Source organism: Pantherophis guttatus, chromosome 8 (genome assembly GCF_059756535.1).
Source record: "Pantherophis guttatus breed Tessera chromosome 8, ASM5975653v1, whole genome shotgun sequence".
NCBI classification, from domain to species: domain Eukaryota; kingdom Metazoa; phylum Chordata; class Lepidosauria; order Squamata; family Colubridae; genus Pantherophis; species Pantherophis guttatus.
Window position 1 is genome coordinate 50155615 of NC_142070.1, and position 26450 is coordinate 50182064.

A 26450-nucleotide genomic window follows, 5' to 3' on the forward strand; every position below is an offset into this window, starting at 1 on the left:
ATGTTCTGTGTTTTTGGTTTTGCATTACAGGAGTATAATATTTATGTTCAAAATAAATCCTATGATGAGTAAGCCATAATTATAAAAATAATTCTAGGCTAGGAACCCAAAAGCTTCTTAAACCATCCTTCCCAATGTAGTACTATTCAGACATTTTGACCACAGCTCCTATAATCTATCAGGCAGCAGCCATATTGCATGAGTTGATGGCAATTGCAGTCCTGCACATATGAAGAGCACCAAGTTAGGAAGGTTTATACTAGTCGCAACTCCAAAATAGATATAGTTGAAGCATTTTTATCTCTCTTAAGCCAAGGAGGATTCTTTAAGTGGCTGACAGATAACAAGATAGAAAAGGAATTTGGGGGAGGTAAAGACTTGGCAGACATCTCTTTTGAATGGAAACACCTAGTTTTGTTCATAGTACACTAGAGATTTAAAAAATAGCCCTAGAAATGGGACAAGTTGACAAGGAATGTCAGCATCAATCCTATTTGATAAGGTATTAAGCCTTAATGGAGTGATGTCCAGGAGTGAAAGAAAATGCATGGCTTCGGTGATGGCCTTGTTGCTGCAATGCAGAACTTCCCAATCTAAGCCTCTAATGCTACCATCTGAAGCACAGACATCATCTCTCATTCTCCATTTATTGGATTCAAATCAATGACATTTGAGTCATATTTCAACATTGGTGGCACCAATGGTGGCACCCAAAGGCAAGTGTTTAACTCTGCCAGCACAGAGTACAAATCAGGAAATGGAACTCAGTGAGATGGATGGAGATGCTTGGCCATGGCAGAATCTTCATCCATCCTGCAATTCACTCAATCTTTTGTTTTGCCAAAGTTGAGCAAAACACTTGCTACTGTTCAACACTAGCTTAAAATCAAACGCACACTCAACTATTCTTTATGGTTCTCTTTTAATAGAAACACCCCACCAAATAACAATATATTTTCTCCTAGGCTAGAACATACATATTTTTCAGGATGAAACACTGAATGAATGCCTGGGGCTGCCATCTAAAGTTAGACAAGGGACCCCTAAAGGTGCTTTTTATTTCAATTTCAGGTTTTTTAACTTAAAATACATTTGAACATGGGTTAGTTACATATCATAAAACATTATACTGCTTGAAAACCCTTTTTCCTTTATCAACATTATCTCAGAAGTTAGGTATCTAAATGCCAGCCATACTCTGAAAAGTGGTTGTATGCTTTCCATGCTACCTGGACACAGTTTCTCATGTGAATGAGAGGTCTATTCTGTATGATTAGTAGAGTTACATGTTTCCTTCCAGGATTCTGGACTTCAGTTCTGCTAAGGAAAAGATTGGATCTGGCCCTGAAAAACAGGGTGAAGCTCCTTATATGCTCACTCTCCCTCCTTCCTGTCTTCCCTCTCAAAACAGCTGGAGTCCACCATTGCAATCCTAGGCTAATTTTGCAAATAAACTCAATGGAAAATTAAAATGATGTTCTCTTTAATTGGTTATAAAATGAAATGCAGCCCTGCGTGACACAAACCCATAGAATAAGCCATGCAAATTCAAATGAAAGACAGGAGGAAGGAGGATCTGGTTTTCCTAGCCTTAGGTCCCACTGTAGATCAGCTGGAAAGCAAATGCATCCAATAGGTCTGGCCTAGCATGCAACCTTCAGAAGAATATCCCCAATCCTCTTTAGTTTAATGTCCAACAAATGAGTTTGTTTGGATGTAAGACAATGTTGCAGCATTTTATCACTGCTATAGAACAAAGGAACTACTGTATATGCATGCCTCCAAATGTTGCTTAACAGTAACTTGCAACAGGTTTTCTACTGATACATTAAATATTGAAATTTAAACAAGTGTGCAATTTCTATCAATTGGAGAAAACATATGACATCATGGAAAAGCAAAGACCAACTTCAGAAGTGGGCAAAGCACAGGTACAAAGGAGAATATCTGAATATCTTTTTTAATAGTAATTTTATTAAAAATTACAACCACGATGATAGAAAAAGTCTAATACAAATTTAAAAAAATAAAAACTGGGAGTTGCAGCTAACAAAAAGAAAATAGAAAAAAAAGGAAAAATTAGAATATAGTAAAGAACAAGAAGTATTAAAGAAATTATTTTCCCATTCATTAAAATATGATTTTAGTAATTTTTCACCTCACTTAATATACAACAAATTTTGTCTTCTTCTCATATCCCATCTCTTATCTATTAAAAAAAGTCCTTTAAAACCTCATCATTTCTGTCTTGATCAGCAAAAGTCCATTAAGGGTTACTAGAAATAACATATATTTTAACTTGATCAAATAAACCAATTTGGCGTTCTCTCCTATTACTTTTAACAAACTTGATCTTTAGTGCTTTCAAATAAGTCCAGGAACTCAAATCATTTTTTCTTTGGTCCCTCTCACAAAATTCTTCACAACTTTAACAAGCCTCCTTTATAAATCCAGTAAAGGCAGATTATCCAAGTCATTCCTTTGGTTTGTTATTTGTATATCTCTTTTAATTATCAAGACATCAGCTAATTTCTTTTGTATAGCCAGACATAGCATCATTTTCAATATCTTTGTTGTAACCTGTCATTTTTAAATCACTTCAGATCAGTCTCTATCTCCTTTAGTAAAACTTGTTCATTTTCCATAACATCTTTAACCATAGTCTAGACCCCTCTCAGAGATAGGGCAATGATCATGTCACCGGCTAATCCTTTCAGTTCAGAATGACCTTCAATGGTGCCTCTGACATGAGTGGGATGAGGGACTTTCTAAAATCATAGTTTTGCTATTTATTCCAGAAAAAAATAAGTCCTTAAGCTTGTATTTAAAACTTCTTTCAATAGGGATTGAAGGCTCACCCAGTGCTGTAAAACCTGTTGACCCAAAGCAGTTAACAAGCAATTGCCCCCCTCAAAAAAAAAGATAAATAGAAAAGGAAGTATGAAAACCCAGTAGCCTTAAATGAGCCAACCATAGATTAAGCAAGATAGCTATTCCCCCAGACCCCTAAGCCCACTGGAGACCACTGTCTTGCAGTGGAACACAGGGACAACTATATGGGGCATTTGTGATTGGTCTCAGGACATCTCCTTGTCCAGAGAACAATTACAAAGAGCCAGTTTACTTGCTGAGTTCTTAATTTTGCTACAGTTGTCTTCAGTTCAGTATTTATCCCCTGGATTTCTGGGAGTGTCCAGATTTTAGTGCATAAAATGGATACTTTATAGCTCTAAAATGCTTCAGGGATACACACTGCCAATAAACAAACAAACAAACAAACAAACAAATCTTTGAATTCCATGGAGGGCCCAACAAAGGCAGTAAAATTTAATTTGGCCTTGCATGTTTCATATCGCATAAAATTAGGCATGAAGCACCTCTTCACCAATTCCCTGGCTAAAAAAAAATAAAAGAGTTGATCAATGCACAGTTAGAGTAGATATAGAAAGTCTATAGACGTCAGATAAAATGCCAAATTTTTGAGATGTAACAAAATCAGACCAAGATAAATCACTTCCGAATTCTTTCCATGTTTAATATATTATATAAGCAATAAAATTCAATTGAAAAACTGAAATCTTTTAGTTTAGAAAAAAAATACCATGTTTCCCCAAAAATAAGATCCTGTCTTACATTTTTTTGAACCCTGAAATAAGTGCTTGGCCTTATTGCAATGCGCTCAAAAGCCCAATTGGGCTTATTATCAGGGAATGTCTTATTTTGGGGGGGAAAGGGTAATAAAATCCTACAATAGTGTGGTTGCATAAAAGTTCATACCTGTAAACTAATACTTCGTTAAGTATTTTGATTTTCTAATAGCATTCAATCTTTTGAAGCCTATCAGCATGGCACATCTTACCTTGGGAATCTTTGCCCACTCTTCCTTGCAGTAGTGCTCCAAATCAGTCAGATTGCGAGGGCAACTCCTGTGTAGAAGAGTTGCCCTCTTTAGATCAGCTCATAGATTTTCAATTGTATTTAGGTCAGGACTCTGCCTGGGCCATCCCAAAATTTTGATCTTCTTCTGGTGAAGCCATTCTTTTGTTGATTTGGAGGTGTGCTTTGGGCCATTGTGCTGAACGGGGATTTTGTGCTGAAATTGATAGATATTTGGAACTGTTAATAATTCCCTCCACCTTGAATAATGCACCAATTCCAGCTGAAGAAAAGCAGCTCAAAGCCCAAGGCTGCCACCACCACACTTCACTGTGGAAATGGGGTATTTAGATGACTTAGATGAGGGAATAGAAGGGGAACTCATTAAATTTGCAGATGTTACTAAGCTGGCAGGAATAGCCAACACCTTAGATGATAGGATCAAGATCAATATGAATCTTGACAGACGAACACTGGGCCCTATCTAACAAAATAAAATTCAATGTAGAGAAAAGTAAAGTCTTACATAGGCAAGAAAAACCAAAAGTACACATGTATATTGAGTAAAATCTGACTTAATAGCAGTAACTGTTAGAGGGATCTTGGAGTCTTCGTGGACAATCAATTAAATATGAGCCAGCTGTATGTGTTGGCAGCCAAAAAAGTCAACGTAATCCTAAATTGCATTAACAAAGGGATACAATCAAGATCAAGTGAGGTACTAATACCACTCTATAAAGCCTTAGTAAGATCACAACTAGAATACTGCATCCAGTTTTGGTCACCACACTATAAAAAAAGATGTTGAGACTCTAGAAAGAGTGCAGAGAAGAGCAACAAAGATGATTAGGGAACTGGAGGCTAAAACATATGAAGAACGGTTGCAGGAATTGGGTATGTCTAGTTTAATGAAGCGAAGGGCCAGGGGACACATACCAGTGTTCCAATATTTGAGGGGCTGTCACAGACAGGAGGGGGTCAACATATTTTCCAAAGCACCTGAAAGCCAGACAAGGAATAATAGGTGGAAAGTGATCAAGGAGTGATTTAACCTAGAAATAAGGATAAATTTTCTGACAGAACAATCAACCAATGGAACAGCTTGCCTTCAGAAGTTATGGGTGTTTCATCGCTGGAAGCTTTCGAGAAGAGACTGGATAGCCATCTGTCAGAAATAGTATAGGGTCTCCTGCTTGAGCAGGGAGTTGCACTAGATGACCTACAAGGTCCCTTCCAACTCTGTTTCTATGCTATTCTATGCTATTCTATGCTATGCTATTCATTCACAGCAAACATGCTTTTTGTACCAAACACATTTTCCTACATGCTTTTTTCAGACAATGACACACATTTAACTGTGTTCCATGGCATAGCCAATGGTTTGTAATTTTTTTGTACCATTCTTTTAATTTATAACTTCCAACAATGAGATCTCTTTGCAAGCTACAGTTTTTGCTGTGAGAGACAACTGTCAGAAAAATCCTAGTAGAACAGCTGAACTTTACATGGATTTGATCAGACTGACTTTAATTGATGGCAGATATGTACTACTATTTAACAATCGTTTGAATATCATTGGTTAATTCTGAACACAGCCATATCCGTACTTATAACTGTGGGTGTGAACAAGGGGTGGGTTCTACTTACCTTTACTACCGGTTCGCAACGGGGCTGCGCGCGTTGTTTGCTCCGCTCACGTGCACATGCTTTTCTGCGCATGCGCAGAAGCGTTCTGATGATGTCTGGGTCAGTGGGCAGAGCCTCCTGCCAGTTTTACTACCAGTTCTATAGAATCCGTCTGAACCGGGGGCAACCCACCACTGGTGTGAACACCTATGCAGTTATTTTTGTTTTAATTTTTCCCACTAAACAATTTGCTTGTTTTTCAACCAAATTGTACAGCATATGTTATATTAAAGGTAGAAAAAAATCTGCATTTATTGTGTTCTGATTTTTTTATATCTCAAAAGCCTGACAACAGGGATATGTAGACTTCCTGTATCTATTGTAGATGCCCAGGTTAAAATGCAGTTTACCAGTTATTTTTCTAGCAGAAAAGTATGCCAGAATAAAATTGATTTCCTAGATTACTGAACTGTATTTTGCCTCACCATAGATTAACATTTTTAAAGTCGGTAATCTCCAGGAAGATTCCCCTGACCTTGTTTACCACCAGCCAAAGAAGCACAAATTGCCCTTAGAAAAGCTGTTAAGATCTATGTTTTCTCTCTGTAGAGTAGAGTTCCCTTTTTGGTTATTTGTCATGCTCAATTGCCATTTTATATTGCTCTATTAATGCTATGTGGTTATTATTTCTCTAATTATTATTTGTTTTTGTTGGACACTCTGAAGAATCAAATTAGTATCAGTTGGGTGAGTTTAGGACTCTATAAGTCATAAACAAACAAACAAATAAACAGCTCCCCTTAATGTGAGGTAGCCCAGAAGAAAAATGCAGGTTTGGTCATCCATCAAATTGTCTGCTTAAGGGATGCACGTTGCAGACTAGACGCGGTAAGGTAATGAAAGGGGCGTGGACCAAGATGGCGGCCTAGCGTGCGTGGCCCGTCAGTCGGTGCTTGTGCGCTCGAGGGCAGCCCGTGCGTCGTACTGAGCCTCTAAGCGGCGCCGGTGCCCGAAAGGCGGAGGCCGTGCGACGCTGCTGCTGCTGCTGCTGGATCCCGAGAGCGACAAGCGGCAGGGCCGCAAGGAGACGGCGGAGCTGCTGCCGGCGCCTCAGGGAGGTGGCGGCTCCGCGCAGAGCGGGCCTCGTTTTCCGCCGCGTAGCGCTGCTCGCCGCCGCCGCCGCTGGCCAGGATGCCCACCAGCATCAAGATCTCCACCATCCGCTCACACCGGGACCTGTCGCGGAAGATCGCTGACCGTTTGAGCCTCGAGCTGGGCAAGGTCGTCACCAAGAAGTTCTCCAACCGGGAGATCTGAGTGGAGATCGGCGAGAGCGTCCACGGCGAGGATGTCTGCATCATGCAGAGCGGCTGCGAGGAGATCAACGGCAACCTGATGAAGCTGCTGATGGTGATCAACGCCTGCCAAGATCGCCTCGGACAGCCGCGTCACGGCCGTCAAACCTCGTAGGCGCGCCAGGACAAGGAGGACAAGACAGCCGGCCCGGATCTCTGGCAAACTGGTGGCCAACACTCTTTCCATTCCTGGCACAGAACACACCATCGCGGTGGACCTCCAGCCTCTCAGAGCCAGAGTTTCTTTGATATCCTGTGAACAACCTGTATGCTGAGTCAGGTGTCCTAAAGTGGATCAAGGAGAACATTGTTGAATGGAAACGCTGCACCATTATCTCTCCTGATACTGGGTCAGCCAAAAGAGTGACCTGTATTGATTAGCTGATTATGGACTTTGCCCTCATTCATAAAGAGAGGAAGAAGGCCAGGAGGTGGATTGCATGGTGCTGTGAAGGAACAGATGGCCACCCTTGTGGATGAAATGGCATACACCATCCTGCTGACAAACTGCTTACAGCTGGCACTACCAAAGTTTATGCCAACCTGATTCATGGGAATCAAAAAATGGCTGGCCCTCTTTTCTGGGCCAGCCATTTCCCGAATCAACCATGCCTGCTTTGAAGCAGTTGTAGTCACAAACACAATCCCCCAGAAAGATAACATGAAACACTGCTCTAAAATCCAGGGGATCGAAATCTCCATGATTCTGGCTGAACCCATCAAGCAGACTCACAATGTGGAATCTGTCCCTTACCTCTTCAGTCATGTCCCTTTACAACTATAGATGCTGCTGCTTGGGTGGCTTTTTGAAAACAATTTGTTTCAAATTCAATTAAAAAGTTATTTTTTAGACATATATACTGCTTCATAATGCTTTAAGCAGTTTACAGAATCAGCATATTGCCCCCAATAATGTGAGTCCTCATATTACCGACCTCAGAAGGATGGAAGGCTGAATCAATCTTGCACCGATCAGCAGCCAATTCCTGGCACTGAGCAGTGAGTTAGCCTGCAAAACTGCATACTAACCACTGGGACAGGGCAGCACTTTTTTAATTATCTGATTAAAACTTGGGGACTCAGAGATTTCTTATGCCTATCATCTGTCAGTCAGGCCATTCTGAGCATACACTCAGCATGTATTCAGAAATAAACTGCATTGGATTATGAATTCAGAAGAGCAAGTTAGGATGAAGTGGAAGGGAGGTATTCTGACATACAGGTAGTCCTCAACAACAGTTCACTTAGTGACCATTCAAAGTTACAATGGCACTGAAAAAAGTGACATGACCATTTTTCATACAACCATTCCAGCACCTCCATGGTCACATGATCAAAATTCAGATTTTGGCAACTGATTCATATTTATGACAGTTGCAATGTCCCAGAGTCATATGATCCCTTTTTGCAACCTTCTGACAAGCAAAGTCAATGGGAAGCCTGATTTACTTAACAACCAGGTTACTTACTTAACAACTTGTGATTCACTTAACAACTGTGGCAAGAAAAGGCATAAAATGGGGCAAAATTCACTTAATAACTTTCTCACTTAGCAACAGAAATTTTGGGCTCAATTGTGGTTGTAAGTCAAGACTACCTGTATTGAGTTAGGTATAGTTAGCTGGGCTATTTGTAGATAAAGGTTTCACATTTCTTTAGAAAAGCAGTACACTTATGTTTGGAATAGCCCGTCTGACAGAGGAACAGAGAAGGGATTGCAAGGAGCATTTGTGATGCTTTGGTCCATTTCTCCACTTGAAATGGGTATGAAGTAAAGTGGGAGGAAGAACTCAACAAATGCTCTATTGTAGAATACTGCAAGGTAATGGCAGTGCTCTCAGAGTGTGGTCATAGTTGGCAATCCCTAAAAGTTTATGGAGTAGGCAAAATAGCAATATGTGACTGGCAAAATCAGCTCTTTCCTGGTTTAAATTAACTTTCATTATAGCCTAGAAGATGCATCGTCTCAGGGGAAAGCTGATTCTGATCAGGTATTATATAGGCAGATTCCTCTGTGGAAGCCAGTTCCTTGGCCCCTCTTGGCCCAAAGCATAATAATGGGGAAAGCCCAGCACATGGCGGATAGAAGGCAGCTCACAGGGGCACGAGGAGCTGGCCAGAAAGCAGCCTTGACTGTGTCATAAGTCACATCATAGGTGAACTATGCTAGATCATATTCAGGGCAAAAACATCAGGAGAAAAAGGAAAACACTACTTTAAAACTGCATTAATGCCTAAAGAAGACTTGCAGCTGTGCACTGGGGATAAAAGAAAGGCAAGGTTATGAGGAAATAACATTAATAAAAACCACACAATTACCAGATAATGTTCTTAGAATTTGAGAATGAGTCCTCAGTCTGTACAATTTAATTCAATTTTAAATATCTCTTCAAGTTAAAATCATAGAGCACTGACAGAATCCTCCGTAGCTGACCTGATAGAGAAATTTGAACATTGCACTAAAAGCACAAGAAGATATTCTCAATTTTCTTTAATATTCTCAGCTATCCTAATATTAAGCACAACCGAATAAATTGAAGGATGAATAACTGTTCACCTATGCGTTAAGTGAAAATAAATAGTGGAATGTACAACAGAATATCCATTGATCAATATCATCCTACAAACTGCAAAACACATAAAATATCTCTATGCAAAAGTTTAAAAGAAATTGCTCCCTTCTCCCTCCTTGGGTGGGTTGGCATAGATGTCATCCACTGTTCGCAGACTGAAGAAAGATACTGCTTAGAACTGCCGGACTTAAGGGCAACCTAAGTCCTCGGTTTTCCATTGAAATGATCCTTCCATGACAGAATAAGCGAACGGGAAGTCTGTAGGGGTAACCAGGGCAGCTTGGTCCCCCGCTACACTGAAAGGCATTTCAAGGCGCGTCGCGCAGAGACTTTCGCAACCAGCCATTCTGCTCGGCAACTTTTCCTGACGTCCCTGCCTCTCTTTCTCTTCCTCGATTTACCTGCGGGCTTCTATGCTGGCAAAGCGTGTATTTGGCTGCTCGGTCGCCTTTGTGGACGGTCGCGGGAGGCCTCTCCCTCCAGCATGGAGGAAGGGAACTCCCTTGGAGGGGAAAAAACCGCCGCCGACCTTCAGCCTCGCTTCCTGGAGGGACGGCCTCTCTTCCTGCGTTTATTCATTGAAGCCGCTCGAGGGGTCAGCAGCCCTCGAGGTCTGGAAAGCGGGGACGGGGGTGGGGGGGGGAGTCTCGGTTGCCAGGCGCTCCCTGCAGGCTCTGAGCACCTCCACGAAGGGAAGAGGGAAGAGAGACCTCCCGGCGGGTGTGCGCAGGCGCGCGCGTCGGGTCAGGCTGCGGCTGTCAGCGGTGATGGGTGCCAGAGACAGGCGCTACTGTGGGGCAGATTGAGTTTCTCAAACGAAACCTCGCGCCCTGCCCCTGCCGCCGCCGCCGCCGCCGCCCTCCTCTCTCCAGTAGCGACGCCCTTCCAAACCAACAGCGAAGAAACCAAGGAAAAAACCCTCCAATCGGCCACAGATTCTGAGGCGGAGACCCCGGGAGGGGAAAGGTGAAGCCCAGGAGCGTTCTGTGACCCGCCCCACCTCCCGCCAGTCTCTCTCGGAGCCTCTCGGCGGTTCCACACCCTTTGCTCAGCGGTCGGCGGGAAGAAAAGGGAGGAGACGGTAGGTCACCGGCTGCAGACTAGGACGCGAGAGGAGGGGGCGCTTTTCTTGGGTCGCGGACACTGCAGAGCTTCCTCTCTCCCACCGCCATCCGCTGCAAACTTTCCACCCCCGAATCCCATTTGGGAAGGTTGAAAGGGCTTGGCCTGGAGGGTTGGGCAAAAAAGGAAAAGGAGCCCCTGACGGAGGCCAGGGAGATTTCTTGGCCCGTTGGCTCCCAAGGGAAGAGGAGAAAAACGCGGCGTCCCAGTGAAGCCTGAGTTCGAATTCAGCCTCTTCTAGCCCCGTTACATAGGGAGAAGGGTAGCGCTGGCCTCTGGCCCAGGGAACTCCCACCCCACCCACTGAATCTGAGGTCTCGAGAAGAGAGAGTAGGTTGGGATTTGGATCAGTTGATGCCCCCCCTCACCAAAGATATCAAAGATATTAGATTTAGCTTGGATGAGTTTTACCACAAAAACAATTGGCTAATTAAATCAGAATCCTGGGTGCAGATCTCCAGTCCAGTCCTCTGTTTCCTCAGCTCTAGACTTCAGCAAACTCTAACTTTGTACAAAAAGGGTATGGTCTAAATGCCGCCCACAGCTTTTTTCCTTCAATCCCTGGTACAGTGGTTCTAGACATTTTCACTCTAAATTTATCACAGATTTGTGTTGTGATCTGGGTCCATAATAGCTGGTGTTTCAAGGGCTTAATAAAACGCAGGCCCAAAGGATAGAAAGTCAGAAATCTGAAATGGAATTTGATTGCAGATATTTATTGGAATTAAATTTCTGATTGAAAAAGAATTATCTGGGGTTAAGCAGTGAATTAGGGTCAATTAAGTAAGATTTGGAAGAATTTGGGATGAGATATTTCCTTTCATGCGGTGCTGTAAAGTTTAGCATTTATAGCTACACTGATTAAAAAGCACCAAAACCAACACATAGTAATTAAAGTGTGTTGGATGACCTCTTTCCATCTATTCCCTTTCCCCAAAAAATTGTCTCTAAAAAAAGTTCCTGTCTAGTTTGTTGTTTTGTAATTTGCAGAGATCTATTCATAGCAGCAAGCATTAGGCTATTTATCTGAAAGGCTGTAGCTTCATGAAGGAATCTGTTTAGAATCTGTCTATGGGTATTGCACACCAATTCTATATATTTCTATTTGGAATATTTGTGTCTCATGCAATCAGGCTCTTTTAAAGTCACTAAATGTGATGCTATTCATTTCAAGTAAAAACTTATATTTACTTTTGAATCATAATCATAAAAAGCATTTTTCCTATCTCTCAAAATATAATTGGAGTACACTGAGCTACTTCTGTTGATGTATGAATGCAGTGTGTACTTTATACTTTTATCCAAAGTTAATCTATTATTTGCTACTAATGTATGTGTGTGTGCGTATGTGTATCTCCAATAAAGAATATTTTTATTCCTACTTAAAGGATCCAAGACATACAGACATGCAACATGGATTTGCATCTCCCCCCCCTTTTGTTTCTTCTTCCAGTGCAGCAATTACAATAGTTGCCATGTAAAAGATAAACATTTCCATTTCCATTTTCTACTTCCATCACACCAACCATCTTTGCCACCTTCCTTTCTTTGATGTCTGTGTTCATTTTGGAAAGCTAGGCAGCTCCACAGGCTCCAGATGCAACCCTGCTGTTTATTTTTAAATGTTAATGTATATTTAAACATTATCTAAAAGTTGTAAACCACACAGAGTAAATTGATTGAGATGAATGAATATATAAATATAGGAAATATGAGTAAAAATAAAATAAATGAAATATTTTTATATTTTACAATAAACACCCTACAGCCAGCTCCCCAAACCAAACTGGTGCCTTCCAGTTACTATGTACTATAGGCCCTATCATTTCATTTTGTTGTCAACATTATCTTCAGCATGTTACAGGGGATAATGGGCACTGCAATCCAAGGCACTTGGAGACCATCACCTTGTGGAAAGGCTGACTTAGATTATGTGACCTGGCTTGGCTATTCCTGCATGCTAGAATGCTGTCTCTGCCCAGTCATTTCTCTGATTTGCATACCTGAAAACTGGGCCCAAAATTAAATAGCCTTCTTCCAAGCAGAAATTATCCGAGTTGACTAGATCCAGATGGAAAGACGCATCATCAACAGCAATGATGAAAATTATTAATGATAGCAACAACTGGAATGATCTACTGAAACAATTTGTATTGTGCTAGATCTTAATAAAATTTGCTCAGGTTTTTGGTGGAATCCTGTCAAAGATACCACATTCTTCTAGCATAAACTGCCTTTTTCTGGCATCATTCATTTAGAGGCCAAGGACCAATACAAATGGATCTTCCTCCCCCTCCTTGTGCTGAATAGCTTATTTGTATTCTAACCATAATTAAAGTGTTTATTTTTGTGATATTGGTGCTTAAATCCAAGTCCTATTGTTGGCCTGCAAATACTTTATAAAGGCAATCAATAAGAAAGTCTACCTAATCCTAGATAGTGCTTTAGCTAGGTGAATTGCCAAGTAACCGAAATTTCAAACAGGTAGTTAAACACCTTAGAGAACCCAGGGAGATTTATTTTCGAATGAAGTATGCAGCAGCTCTAGAAGGAAAGCCATATTCTCTGCATCTCTACTGCGATTCAGCGGAAATCCCAGCGAGTTGCATGGGACCTGGCGGTTGCAGTCGGCTTCAAACTTGGTCCTGCGGTCTACAGGCAGAAGCAGAAGAGGTTAGAAGCCAAGCCTTGGCCGCTTGTTCTCGGAGAAGGCCAATTGCACGGGATTTCACGTGTTGCAACACAATTAACTTTTCGAAGACTGTAGCAAAGTGAGGAGCGGTGGAAACAGGTTTGTTCGGATTGGCTTCTCCCCGCGAGAAAAATGAGAAAACTCCCAAGACGCTGCTATTCCCAGCTGCCCCACTTAATAGCAGCAGCAGCAGAGAGCAGGGTGGAAGGGCAGTCCGTGGGACTTGCCCTTCCTTCTGTGAAATGGTTTCGCCAATCCTCGTATCAAGCTCCATATTCTAGAGCAGTGTTTCTCAACCTTGGAAGCTTGAAGATGGGTGGACTTCAACTCCCAGAATCCCCCAGCCAGCGTTGCTGGCTGGGGGATTCTGGGAGTTGAAGTCCACCCATCTTCAACCTACCAAGGTTGAGAAACACTGTTCTAGAGGGATTTCAGGCCCTTCTGCTGACAGATCCTTTCGGGCGTGGTATTAGGCTAGAAAAAGACATACAGAACCCAAGGTAGCTTGAGAATAGCCCTTTCCTATGCTAGAACTCGACTCGTGCACCTTGTAAAGAGCAGACAAATGGAAGGCTTAATGAGCAATAGCAAGGACACACAAGCAAGCCCAGATCCAGAACCACGCCTGCATCCCTGGCGTCTGGGAATTGGGTGGGCTCTGCCTTTTCCGGGCCTCTGGTCAATAAGAGCTATTTCATTCCAGACGACTGACCGCCTTTGACTTTTGCCTCCCCCCGCTCACTCACTCACTCACTCTTTTTAAAGAGCGCTTGTTTTTAATGCTGACCCTGGGCTAGTTCACTAAGTCTCCTGTTGGGAGCAGTTAGTTGCGACTGCATTAGCCGGGCAGGACCTCCCAAGTGGCTGCGGCCGGCGTGTCAGCGAACAGGGACGACTCTGCACAGCGTAAAGTCTCGTCGTCCTCAAGTTGCTGGAAGCGGGAGTCGACGGGCTCCGCGGCGGCGGCTGTGGGGGCCAGAGTCGTAAACAAAGTGGAGCCTTCCTCGCTGCCCCCCAAACCTCAGTGCAGAGATTCCCCCCTCAGCTCGCCTCCGCAGACTCACATTTGGGAGACCACCTTCCAGAAAAAATCACCAGTTTAGGTTTCTCTGCCCCGTCCTCAATGGTGTGCTGAAGGTTTGAGCAAAGTGCTGGTAACTAACATGAACATTTCTTTTTCTTTTCACTCCCCCCCACCTCCACCTTTTAGTTTTCTTTGCCCGTTTCCTCTCTGAGAAAGCTTTTGGCCAGGGCTCCCGTCTTCAACGAGGCCCTTCCTTCCCTTTCCAGGCAAACGCATTGAGTTCTTTCAAATCCACTTGTTGAGATGGAGAACTTTTCAGGGTTAAGGGGACTGCTAGCTCAGCAGATGAAGAATTACAGAACGAGTCACCTCAATAAGTTTCACCCGGGGAACTTCGTGGCCCTAGGATGGCAGCCCAAGACCCCACCGAGCAAAGCTGTTTCCTCCAGAAAGAAACGTGCCCACGAATGACAGACGTTCGCTTGAAATCATCTTGTCGCCCCTTGGTTCTGCTAGCCAAGGGGTCCGAGTGCTCCGAGACCAGAGGCTACTTTCCCAGGGACTGAATTTACGAAGGGCGTTGACCGAGTGACCGAGAGCCAGTTCTTTCTTTTCGAAAGAATACATGGCTACAGCACTAAGACGATTTCAGAAGCCGATCCCAAAGCCCGGAGAGGTGCCTTGAAATCCCCCCAACTTCTAGCTCTGCTGATATTTAGTCCAAGCTCTAGGGGCGGTTTAAAGGATTAATTCAAGTCGAACCTGGAATCTATTTTCCGCGCTGTTAATAGCAATAGCACTTAGACTTATATACCGCTTCACAGTGCTTTCCAGCCCTCTCTTAGCGGTTTACAGAGTCAGCATATTGCCCCCAACAATCTGGGTCCTCATTTTACCCACTTCTGAAGGGTCTAGGCCTTTTAGACTCTCTCTTCATTGTCCTGGGGCGATTCTCCCCCGATTTATCTCCTCAGCTGGCAGGCCTCCAGTCATATGCCATGGGGAATGGGCCACCGGCCTCTTCATCGCAGACCCTTCCACACGGCCCATTCGCAGAAAGAAGGTTCGTCCTGGGTGTTCCGCCCTCTGTGACAATTAGCCCCCAACCAATTGGCTAGAGGGAATGTAATAGAAATCCAGCCAAAGGAGAGGTGTAGAAGAATCTGCCAAAATGCCTTCCTTCCTTCCTCTCCCCCACCCCCACCAATACAGGAACAGTTGGTTTACTCAGAAGTAAGTCTCACTAAATTCAATACTAGGATTTAAATCCAGCGAAAGGAGAGAGATGTAAAAGAATTTGCCAAAATGCCTGACTTCCTTCCTTCCTCCCTCTCCCCCCCCCCCAATAGAGGGACACTGTTACTGAGCGGGCTAAAAGCCTCCCTCCCTCCCTTCCTTCAACCAGTTAGTTAACCAAGTCTGAAAGGGTCCAATAGAAGAGAATTTTTCCTTCCTTCCTTCCTTCCTTCCTTCCTTCCTTCCTTCCTTCTTTCCTTCCTTCCTTTTTCCATCCATCCATCCATCCATCTACCCATCATAACAGCATAACATGGCAACTAGCCATGATGTAATCAAAAGGTGGCCATAGTCTGTATAAAACATCTTTATTTCTAAATAAAAGGGTTGGATTTCAGTTATCTTTTAAGCAAAGTGTTTTGTACTGCAATTTTTGAACTTCCAGCTATTGGTTGAGTTTCCCTTTTCTCAAATTGTTGGCTCGTTTTACTATATAAATTTATCTGTTTATTTAAAGATAATTTAAATATTAACATATTTAATATTTGCAGGAACTGGGCATGTCTAGTCTAGTGAAGAGAAGGACCAGGGGAGACATGATAGCTATCTTCCAATACTTGAGTGTCTGCCTCAGAGAGGAGGGGGTCAAGCTGTTTTCCAAAGCACCTGAAGGCCAGAAGGAATAATGGATGGAAACTGACCAAGGAGAGATTCAACCTAGAAATGAGGAGGAACTTTCTGACAGTGAGAACAATCAACCAATGGAACAGAAGTTGCCTTCGGAAGTTGTGGGAGCTTCGTCACCTGAGACTTTCAAGAAAAGATTGGACTGCCATTTGTCAGAAATGGTGTAGGGTCTCCTGCTTGAGCGGGGTGGGGTGGGGGTTTGGACTAGATGACCTATAAGGTCCCTTCCAACTCTGTTAATCTGTTTAAAATATCATGAATGAGATTTACCCATCAAAATTGATCAATTGAGAATAAAGATGGTCCTGTTGGACGGTTTCTTTTAATGTTCTGTGAAACAGAATTATTGAAGTAAATCTCTTACCTTTTCCCAAAACTTCCAAATAATCTCCACCTGCTGAAATAATCTGTTACTAGTTTTAAGTGGATTTCTGTAAGATGTTTAAAATAAGGAAGCAAATGTCTTAAAAACTCTTCTGTTATGATTGGAGGGGGGGGTGTCCCTGGACAGCTACAAAACAACACCATCCTTTACCTGCCATTCCTTTGATTTAAAACCTAATTTTGATATGTAATATGGGACAAAGTAGAAATATTAAACAAATTGAATTGGAAGAAGATCCCAGAAACACCTGAAAGTCAACGTATCAAAGACAGGGTGAAATATTTAAGTCATAAACACTCAGAAATACCTCACAGATTTAGGAGTTCCATGGATGGAAATGCAACTGAGATCTGAATCACTGTACAAACCTTTGAGGGTTTATTGATCAAAAATTAACCAGTCCAGTATAAGTCAAGGTTCACACAGGTCTCTCTTTTATTACCTCTGAACTAAATTAATTTGGAAGGAAATCCTTACAATTTTATACGTATGAGTTTATTTAAAAATATTCTGGCACATTCTTTGAAAATATCAATAGGATTACTATATTAATTGTAAATACTAAAGAATTCATCTGATTCTAATTTGGCATAGGAGATATAATAATGAACATTTTATTTTCCAACCGTGTGTGTGGATAAAAATATATTTTAAAAAGGTTGAGGATCTGAGTCAGAGACCATAAAGAACACTGTTTTGTGCAGTGAGGTGGCTGAGGATGAAATGTTTTTCTTTCTAAATTAAATATTTCACCTCATCCTAAACAATTTAACAAGAATCTCTCCAATTTAGAATTAAATGTTGGAAATTACATTCAGCTGCCCCTTTTGGTTTAATTTTGAAATTCCGGGCTGAACTTCTAAGCTGGAATCCATCTGTGCCACTTCAGCCTCTAGGTTGTGAAACAGGACCAGGCAAAGAACGAACGAACCCACTGCAGAAAAGGAAAGAAGGGAAGGTAGCGCTTCTGGTTTCTCTCCATTTACACCTGAAAGAAGGGGCTACCCAACCGCAACTGCAAACAGAACATTTCCAGACATACAGAATCATAGTGTATGATGGTTGGGCAAGACAATCCCATCTATGAAGATTTTCCTGTATCCTAAGTATCCCTATTGGAAGTTAGGGCCCATTTGTTTACAGCAACTTGGGTCCAATAAGAGCAAATGGAATTGAAGCTTCATGGGATAATGAGCAGGAGACCTGCAGCCATCCAGCTGTGGGTATACTGCAGCGGTCCTGAACAGTGTGCTCAGTGGTGAGGTGTAATGACAGTTAAGTTTCAGCAGTTTTTAGTGCTTCTACTGCCCTAGATAATAACAGGGAATGAGGTTTACTGATAGTCCTCAACTTATAACCATAATTGGGAATAGAATTTCTGTTGCTAAACAAGGCAGTTGTTAAGTGAGTGTAGCACCTGATTTTACAACCTTTTATTTGGTTGGTTGTTAAGCAAATCACCACAGTTGTTAAGTGAATCATGTGTTCATTAAGCAAATCCCATTGAATTTGCTCATTGGAAGCTGACTGGGAAGGTGACCCTGCGGCCCCTGCAACCATTGTAAATACATGCTGTCAAGCGCTCAGATTTTGAGCACATGACTGTGGGGATACTGCAATTGTTGTAAGTCAAGGACTGGTCATAAGTCACTTTTTTCAGTGCTGTTGTAACTTTGAATGGTCACTAAACAAATGATTGTAAGTCAAGGAGTAACTGTACCTTATCTTTTTGGTTATTGTCAAATCTCTCTCGCCTAACATTAATATTTCAGTATCACTTGGTTGTGTGCCAGGTAGTCCAGGATCACTATACAGAATAACAGAGCTGGAAGTGACTTTGGAGGTCTTCTAGTCCAATTCCTGCTCAAGGGGGAGACCCTATACTATAGTATTTTGGACAAGTGGCTGCCCAATCTTTTCTTAAAAGCCTCCAGTGATGAAGCACTCACAACTTCTGAAGGCAAACCGTTCCAGTGGTTAATTGTCGTCACTGTTAGGAAGTTTCTTGTCAGCTCTAGGTTGCTTCTCTCCTTGATTGTTTCTTCTATTTTGGTGCTTTGGAAAGTAGGTTGACCCCTTTCTTCAGATGGGTAGCTATAGAAATCAATCATCAAATAAAGAAATAAAGAAATTCAGCCTTTGTGCCTAAGGAAGAAAATTCAAATCTCCCCCCTCCCTGAATAGATGAATATTTTAATATATTCTTTTAGAAAACCAAATGCTTTCTTATTTTTGGCAGAGCTAGAAAGCCTGACAGATTAATTTCCAAAATATTTTTTTTTCTTCAATAAACAGGAAGCCTCATGAGATCCATGGCACATAGATTTCTGTGGCCTGATTTGAGACCAGTGCACTGTTGAATCCGCTGTGTCTGCTTTGATCTGGAGCTTCAGCTATAGGGATCAGAAGGAATTATTTCTGACAAACTCCACCAAGGATGCTGAGTTTCAGACTTCCCTCCCTTCTGTCTCTTCCATTCACCCCTTTATCACTCTCCTCTGAGATTATGTTACTTAGCAAATTTTTCCAGAATGATTTTTAGGTGTGGTCATTGGGGCCATTATTGTAACTGACTATCACACTGATTTTATATTTAGTAATATTCTTAATTTTATTTCCACAACTGTGTTGGTTACAACAGCCCTCATCACTAGGCAATCCAACATCATCTGAGGGTAATGGGAAAGCAATAATTTCTTAAATCAATTAAAAATCTACACAACAGCTGCAAGAGTTAGAATTTCCAAAGAATTTACCTTAGACTATTACACAGTCTTTCTATCCTTTCTTTATTGAAACTGAGATAAAAGTACTGACCTCAGCATGCCTGATAGGCAGTATACTTTCTCTGTTTCATAGATATATTTTACCTAGTGCCAATTATAGAGGCAAATGATCATAACTGGTGAATAAATTACTTCGTATATGCCCTAGCATGCTTTTTTTTTTTTTTTTTTGCTATTTCTATACCTTCCATAGGTGTTTGGTCTACCAGTCAGAACAGATTACAAATCAAAGCCCTGATTCAAATAAAGTATGTGAGGAAATGAGTTTAAGAATATAGAGCTGCAAAATATATATTGTGAATTATTCTCCAAACTCTTGAATGACTTTCTGACCAAAAGGTGAGAAATCAAAGTTAGTAGAAATTTGTGAAACAAACATTCCTGATTCAAAGCTGGTTAAAAAGAGTTCCCTGTGAAGTTCATTCTGGCTACTGTAACTGAATCTCGGGATTTAAAACCATTCACAAGAGCAAACACATTTAGTTAAATGCTAAGTCCTTTCATGTCTGAAATAACTTCAGTGACCTGATTAGAGATTGTGCTGGCTTTAGGAAATAGATCACTTGAATATATCTATAACAATTCAGCAACAACAACAAAAACAAGAAAAATAGATGTAGGAAGATATGGAATATTAATTCTGGCAGCTTTGGGATTGGTTACAAGACGTCTCTTGAAGTTCATTGTGTGAAACCAAATAGAAACAGAACAGCCTCAGGTTTCCTGCTAACATTTCCACTCTTACAGTTTATGCTGTTTCACAAATTGTTGATCTTTTGAAACCCAACATTTAAATCTATCATTCTGGATTATTTGAAAACCTCTGAAGCAGGGGTGTCAAACTCATGGTCAGCGGTCTGGATGCGTCACGTACTGGCCACGTCTACCCCGTTTTAACAAAGTGGGAAAAAGTGATATGTCATGTGATGACAACGTGATGCGACAAGTTTGATGCCCCTGGTCTAAAACCACTGGATATCTGAGACCTTCTTACATACCTAGACATACATTTGCTCAATCCGTAAAGTATTTAGATTTATATTCTCAGATTGGAAATCTTGTACCTGGCATTTTAAGGGTTGAAAGAGACTTTCTGTTACATAAATTCTCTGTGTGCTGTGGGCTACACACTTATCCAATATGTGGAGTGTTACATTAAGAGGAAATTAAAAATAAATGTAAATGTAAATATAGAGATAGAATGAAGAATATGACTGATTTATAAGTAATACCTGTGAAACAAATTTATTGGAATTGTAAGTTTATTGAAGGGATGCGGTGGCTCAGTGGCTAAGATGCTGAGCTTGTCGATCGAAAGGTCAGCAGTTCAGCAGTTTGAATCCTAGTGCCGCATAACAGGGTTAGCTCCTGTTACTTGTTCCAGCTTCTGCCAACCTAGCAGTTTGAAAGCACATAAAAAATGCAAGTAGAAAAATAGGGACCACCTTTGGTGGGAAGGTAACAGTGTTCCGTGCGCCTTTGGCGTTTAGTCATGCCAGCCACATGACCATGGAGACGTCTTCAGACAGCACTGGTTCTTCGGCTTTGAAACGGAGATGAGCACCACCCCCTAGTGTCAGGAACGACTAGCACATATGGACACAGGGAACCTTTACCTTTACCTTTAAGTTTATTGAATGCTAAATAAAAGCAGAAGTATTATCTGATTTAAAATGGTATTTGCAGTTTTAGTTGCATAAATCAAAGTGTAATTTCCAAATTAAGGGAACTACTTTTTTGCTTTTTTTTGCTATGGTCATCTGGAGTATGATTGTAGAAGAATGCTAGAAACATAGTATTTTAAAAATGATTTGGAGAAAAAATTTGAACAGGTACAGAAAAACTAGCAATGGCTGGAAAACTGAGAAATGGAGGCATTTAACTTAGACAAGAGATGTCAAGACAGCATATATGTACTTTTCAAGTAACCTAACCTTACAGACTTCTAGCCACTAGAGACTCTTTCTCAGTTGGGGTTTATAGCATTCCTCTACAATAAATCCCAGCAGCCCTTGGGTAAAAATGGCTATCTTTTTCTAATCTTCATGCTTCCTTTCTAGAACTCTTTGGGTTTCAGTTAGCTCTACTGTATTTCATTGCATTAACTCACCAATAGCCTGAAATAGTGCCCATTATTTGATTCCACAGTTGCCACTTGATTCAGCAGCACTTATAGCCTTGGTCACCACAATCCGTCCTTCTCCAGCATGCACAGTGCAAGACACTTCCTTATTGCTGCCAGAAAGGTACATGGATATCACCAGGAGCCCAGGGTGATTTAAGGGAGGATGCAAGCAACCTTTCTATATGTCATTATCTAAGCCAAAGGGAAATAAAATCCAGCATTCATTAGGATTTGCTTTGTTTTGTACTTCTATAACACTTATAGAACAAAAAAAGCAGGGCAAGCAATAAATAATATATTTTTCCTTATTGTGCCAAAATTAGGCCATAATTTCAAGACTGCTTTTATCAGCTTACGCTAAAGAGCTGACTAGGAATGTCTTGGCTTTGTTTCTTTTGCCGACAATTCTCTCTTGAGAATTGAGCAGATCTCAAGGTTTTCCAATCTGTATTGCAGATGAGTTGGATTACTAGCCCTCAAACTTCCTAGCACTGGGAGAGAAGTTATGGGATTTCCAGTCCAAAACATCTGGAAGTTGCCAGGAAAGGCATCTTTAGTCTATTCATATAACCCTCCCTCTCCATCCGCAACTTCTGCTGTTTACATCTTAAATCAATGTGCACTGATTCAAGGTTTTTTTAGGATGTATCTGTCCCCTTCCTGGCCTGTGAATCTTATTTCCTTAAGTTTTAGTTCCCAACGCTGAAGGAGAAAAGAAAGAGAATAGAAAAGTCAATCAACTGACAGAACTTCACCCACATTTAAAAAGCAATTTTCAAAGTGGTAAATGGAAGGCAGGCAGTAGTTCCTATCCTTTCAATTTTATTTCACTTTTACCAACCTTGCTGTTGTATTTTTCAACTTCACCTGGAAGGACACAGTGTCAGTTAGGTTAATAATGCGAGGAATTTCCAGCACACCCCTCACCATTTTTCCTGTGAAATACAGGTAGTCCTCAACTTACAACTGTTCATTTAGTGACAATTCAAAGTTATAATAGCACTGAAAAAAGTGACTCATGACCATTTTTAACACTTAAAACTTTTGTAGTATCCCCATGATCATGTGATCAAATTCAGATGCTTGGCAACTGGTCCATACTTATGATAGTTGATGTATCCCAAGGTTATGTGATCACCTTTTGACAAGCAAAATCAATGGAGAAGGCAGATTCACTTAACAACTGTGTTACTAACTCATCAACTGCAGTGATTCACTTAACTACAATGGCAAGAAAAGTCATAAAATGGGGCAAAATTCACTTAACAATGTCTCACATAACAACAGAAATTTTGGGCTCAATTGTTATTGTAAGTTGAAGACTACCTGTAAAAGGATTTTTGCTTAACTTGGCCCAGACTGCCAAATGTACAACCCCAGTTCTCTAGAGGTAAAATGGATTCCACAAACACTTTGAAATACTTGGTCGGCACAGATGGGAGGGGGGAAAATCAGTACAGGTGTTAATGGAGAAGCTGCTGTTTGCTTCTGGTTTGGCGTCAATTTTAGGCTTAGGCTCAAGGCAGAAATAATTGCCAATACCAAGCAAGGCATTTCTCAAAATGAAAAAGGGAGAAAAAGATTGACTTTACTAGAATGCAAAGTGAATAAGAAAAACTTAAATCAGCCCCCCCCCCAAATCAGGTGCATATTATTATTATTATTATTATTATTATTATTATTATTATTATTATTATTATTATTATTTTATTTCTATACCGCCCCTCTCCCGAAGGACTCGGGGTGGTGTACAGCCATTTTAAAACAAAAAATATACAAATATCAAAATTTAAAATTATTAAAAATATTACACAATTTCGGCCCGGATTAAAACCCCCAATTCAAAACTCCCAATTTAAAATAATTACAGAGTTAGCCTGGCAAAACAGTAGGGTCTTAAGGGCACAGCGAAACACACGGAGGTCGGAGATCTTGCGTATTTCCAGGGGCAGTTCGTTCCAAAGGGCAGAAGCTCCCACAGAGAAGGCTGTCCCCCTGGGTGTCGTTAGCTGACATTGCTTGGCCGACGGCACCCTGAGAAGTCCCTCTCTGTGTGAGCGGACTGGCCGGTGGGAGGCTATTGGTGGCAGAAGTCCGTCTCGCAAGTACATTTCATTAGATTTACACAAGGCTGGGCCCAAGCCTTTTTTTCACCGATCTTTTAATAAGAACTTCTGCTTTATTTAGGATGAATCACAGTGGAAGTACATAATAAGATATGCTGCCTCCCAAATGAATCACTGCCTCTTGGTATTTGGTGAAGTTATATGATTTCTCCCCTTCTCTATTAGGAGAATGTGTCAACAACTTTGAAAACAGCTTATTTGTCTTCATTAGAGCTCCAGTGATATGACATTCCAAAGTTAGGAGGGAAGGAGGAAGCCAGTTGGCTGGGATGATCTGGGAGCAGAGCACATTGCTGCTAACAGAAAGTTCTATAGAGGCAGGCAAGAGTGATGTGTGGACCAGCCAACAAGGTTATGTGTGTCTCAATGGCCTCTCTCTACTCCCCAAGGAATCAATGACCTTTCATTCTGTCACCTCTCAACCTCTTATTATCACCTGATCCAGATTCTAAACTGAAGTACTTATACTTCCAAAGGAGACTTGAACTGTATTATCCAAATGTGCTTCTTGAAGGAACCACCATCAATGGGACTACTTCCAAACAAGTACACGTACTTAAGTTTTAAAAGGAGCAGGCGTTTAATCTACATACATAGAAGATCTGCAACATCTCAAAGTGGTGGGTCTTGGTGCTCTCTGAGGTTGGTTGTTTTCTTGGAGATGTTTCATTATCCAAACTAGATAACATCATCAGTGCTAGTATGGAGTGAGGTTAGCTCTCAATTTATATTTTAGTGGCTTGCCCTGTCAGTGTTGTAGGATGGTCTTATGTAAGAAGGGTCTATTTAGGTGAGTACAAACACCCTGCAGCAATCTGAACATCCGGAAAAGGAAACAGCATCTATACAACATCTTCCAGCAAAATGGATATCAAACTTAATCAAAAAGTGCTTGATCACTCAACTCAATATAGCCATAAATATATAGCCAACCAACACTAGCCATAAAAAGGATAACATTGCCATACATAAAAACATATCAGAAACCATCAATGGACTATTACAACCACATGGAATCAGCATAGCACACAAACCAACTAAAGCCCTCCAAAACACCCTAAGTAACCCAAAGCACTCAGCAGCCTTGGAAGAAAAAAAAAAAACAGGAGTTGTCTACAGCATACAATGTAAAGGCTGCAATAGCCACTATGTAAAAGAAACAGGCAGAAGACCAGCAGTAGGCATCTATGAACACCAACCAGCAGTCAAAAGACATGGTGAAAACTCTTTAATTTCACAACATATTGATAGATTTAATCCAAATTTCAGCTGAGAAACCAATTCCAAAAACACTAGAGAATTTCTAGAAGCCTGGCACTCTGACAAACTGGCCATCAATAGACATATAAACAACATCTACATACTATGTGTGAAAGAGACAATCAGCAAATCAAAAAGGCAACAAAAAGACCAAAACACCTCTCCACAATCAACACCCAGATAAGCATAGATTAACACCAAGATTAACATCAGACCAACAATCAAGAAGTAAACAATCCCTCAATCAAGGAATGGCCTAATAAACTAACAGTAAACAGCCCAACCATAGAACCTCCAAGGCCTCTCCCACCAAAGTTGGCAGGGCAAGCCTCTAAGAATATAAATAAAGAGCAAACCCCACTCCTTGTAAGCACTGATGATGTTACCTAGTTAGGGTAATGAAACTTCTGCAAGGAAACAGCCAAACTCAGAGAACACCAAGGACCTCTCAAGGCCACATCACTCCTGAAGTTTATTTCATTGGATTAAAACATGCAAAAGTGCAAGCAGACCCTGCCATAGCACAGGAATAATGCTAGGAAGAAAAAAAAAAACCAAGCAAAAGTGCAGACTCTTTGTGGTAAAATGTCTACCTTAAAAGGGGGAGTAAAAGAGAAACAAGTGATGGTGGTGAAAAGGAAATGTAACACTTTATAAACTCACACAATCTTCCCCAAGATCCACAATCTTCTTGGACTATTCAACTAACAGAATTTTCAGCCAGTATGACTTTTGTGTTTTGTTAATGTTGGCTGGGAATTCTGGGAATTTGTCCAACACATCTGGAAGGCGCCAGTTTGCTGAGGACGGCTTGAGAGACTGACCTGCTGATCTGCATTTGCTTCCTTTTCTAAAGCCAGCTTCACTGATTGCATAGTTTACAGCCAGAATGTAATGTCCAGGACTATTTAGAAGAAAATTCCATAATTTCAATGTGGTTTACTCCCTAATAAGTAAATATATTATTACAGCACATACTGTATATTAGTTTGGCCTTGTTCAAGAAATACCTGGCTATAAAGACTCTGAGTGGCATAAATGTCTAAACATTGTGCCTCCTCATGAGTGTCTGTTGCCTTCGTTATAATGTTGGTATTTCCTAGGCACTTGCCAGTAGAGAATAAAGTAATAGTTATCAGCCATTGCCATCTCATTGTGTTCACTGTTTCTGAGGAAAAGCCAATCCTCTTGAGGGAGAACTGCAAAATTGCCCCTCTACTAAATTAAAAGAAAACATGGTGACATACTGTAGTGACAAAGCATGACCTTAACCCTTGTGGTTAAGGTCGTGCCTTGTCACTAGAGTATGTCACCATGTTAACTTTCAGGGGAAGAAGGGATGAAGCAAGGAGACAGGATAAGACCCTAATTCTCATTAATGGGAAACCGCTTTCCCCATATCTCCAGTATTAATGTTTTGCAGCATTTCTCCCATGCCACAGCTAAATCTGAAGTAAATTGGCTCAGAGCTTCATTGTCATGAGAATATTCAGTGGGAGGGTCAGGGAGAGTCAGTCACAGTTGCATGCAATCATGCCACTCAAAGATGGAACACCTCAAATCAAATGTACAGAAGA

General features: G+C 41.3%; 2 long non-coding RNA genes and 1 pseudogene across 4 annotated transcripts; 1 reads left to right on the forward strand and 2 right to left on the reverse strand.

Moving 5' to 3' along the window:
• Window positions 1-1023: 1023 nt before the first annotated feature.
• LOC148112632 (uncharacterized) lies at window positions 1024-5661 on the reverse strand. 2 transcript variants are annotated; one of them, XR_015729149.1, is made up of 2 exons: window positions 5524-5661; window positions 1024-4093 (listed from the first exon to the last, which is right to left on the reverse strand). It is a non-coding gene; the product is annotated as an uncharacterized LOC148112632 (long non-coding RNA). The 2 variants fall into 2 exon arrangements; XR_015729148.1 differs by lacking the exon at window positions 5524-5661 and adding an exon at window positions 4813-4899.
• A 1032-nt stretch (window positions 5662-6693) lies between these two features.
• Window positions 6694-16517, forward strand: LOC132710487 (ribose-phosphate pyrophosphokinase 1-like; annotated as a pseudogene). Its single transcript, XR_009621185.2, has 2 exons — window positions 6694-10511; window positions 16056-16517. The product of XR_009621185.2 is annotated as a ribose-phosphate pyrophosphokinase 1-like (transcript).
• On the reverse strand, window positions 13050-15279 carry LOC117680251 (uncharacterized). Its single transcript, XR_004595597.3, has 2 exons — window positions 15169-15279; window positions 13050-13204 (listed from the first exon to the last, which is right to left on the reverse strand). It is a non-coding gene; the product is annotated as an uncharacterized LOC117680251 (long non-coding RNA).
• Window positions 16518-26450: the final 9933 nt, after the last annotated feature.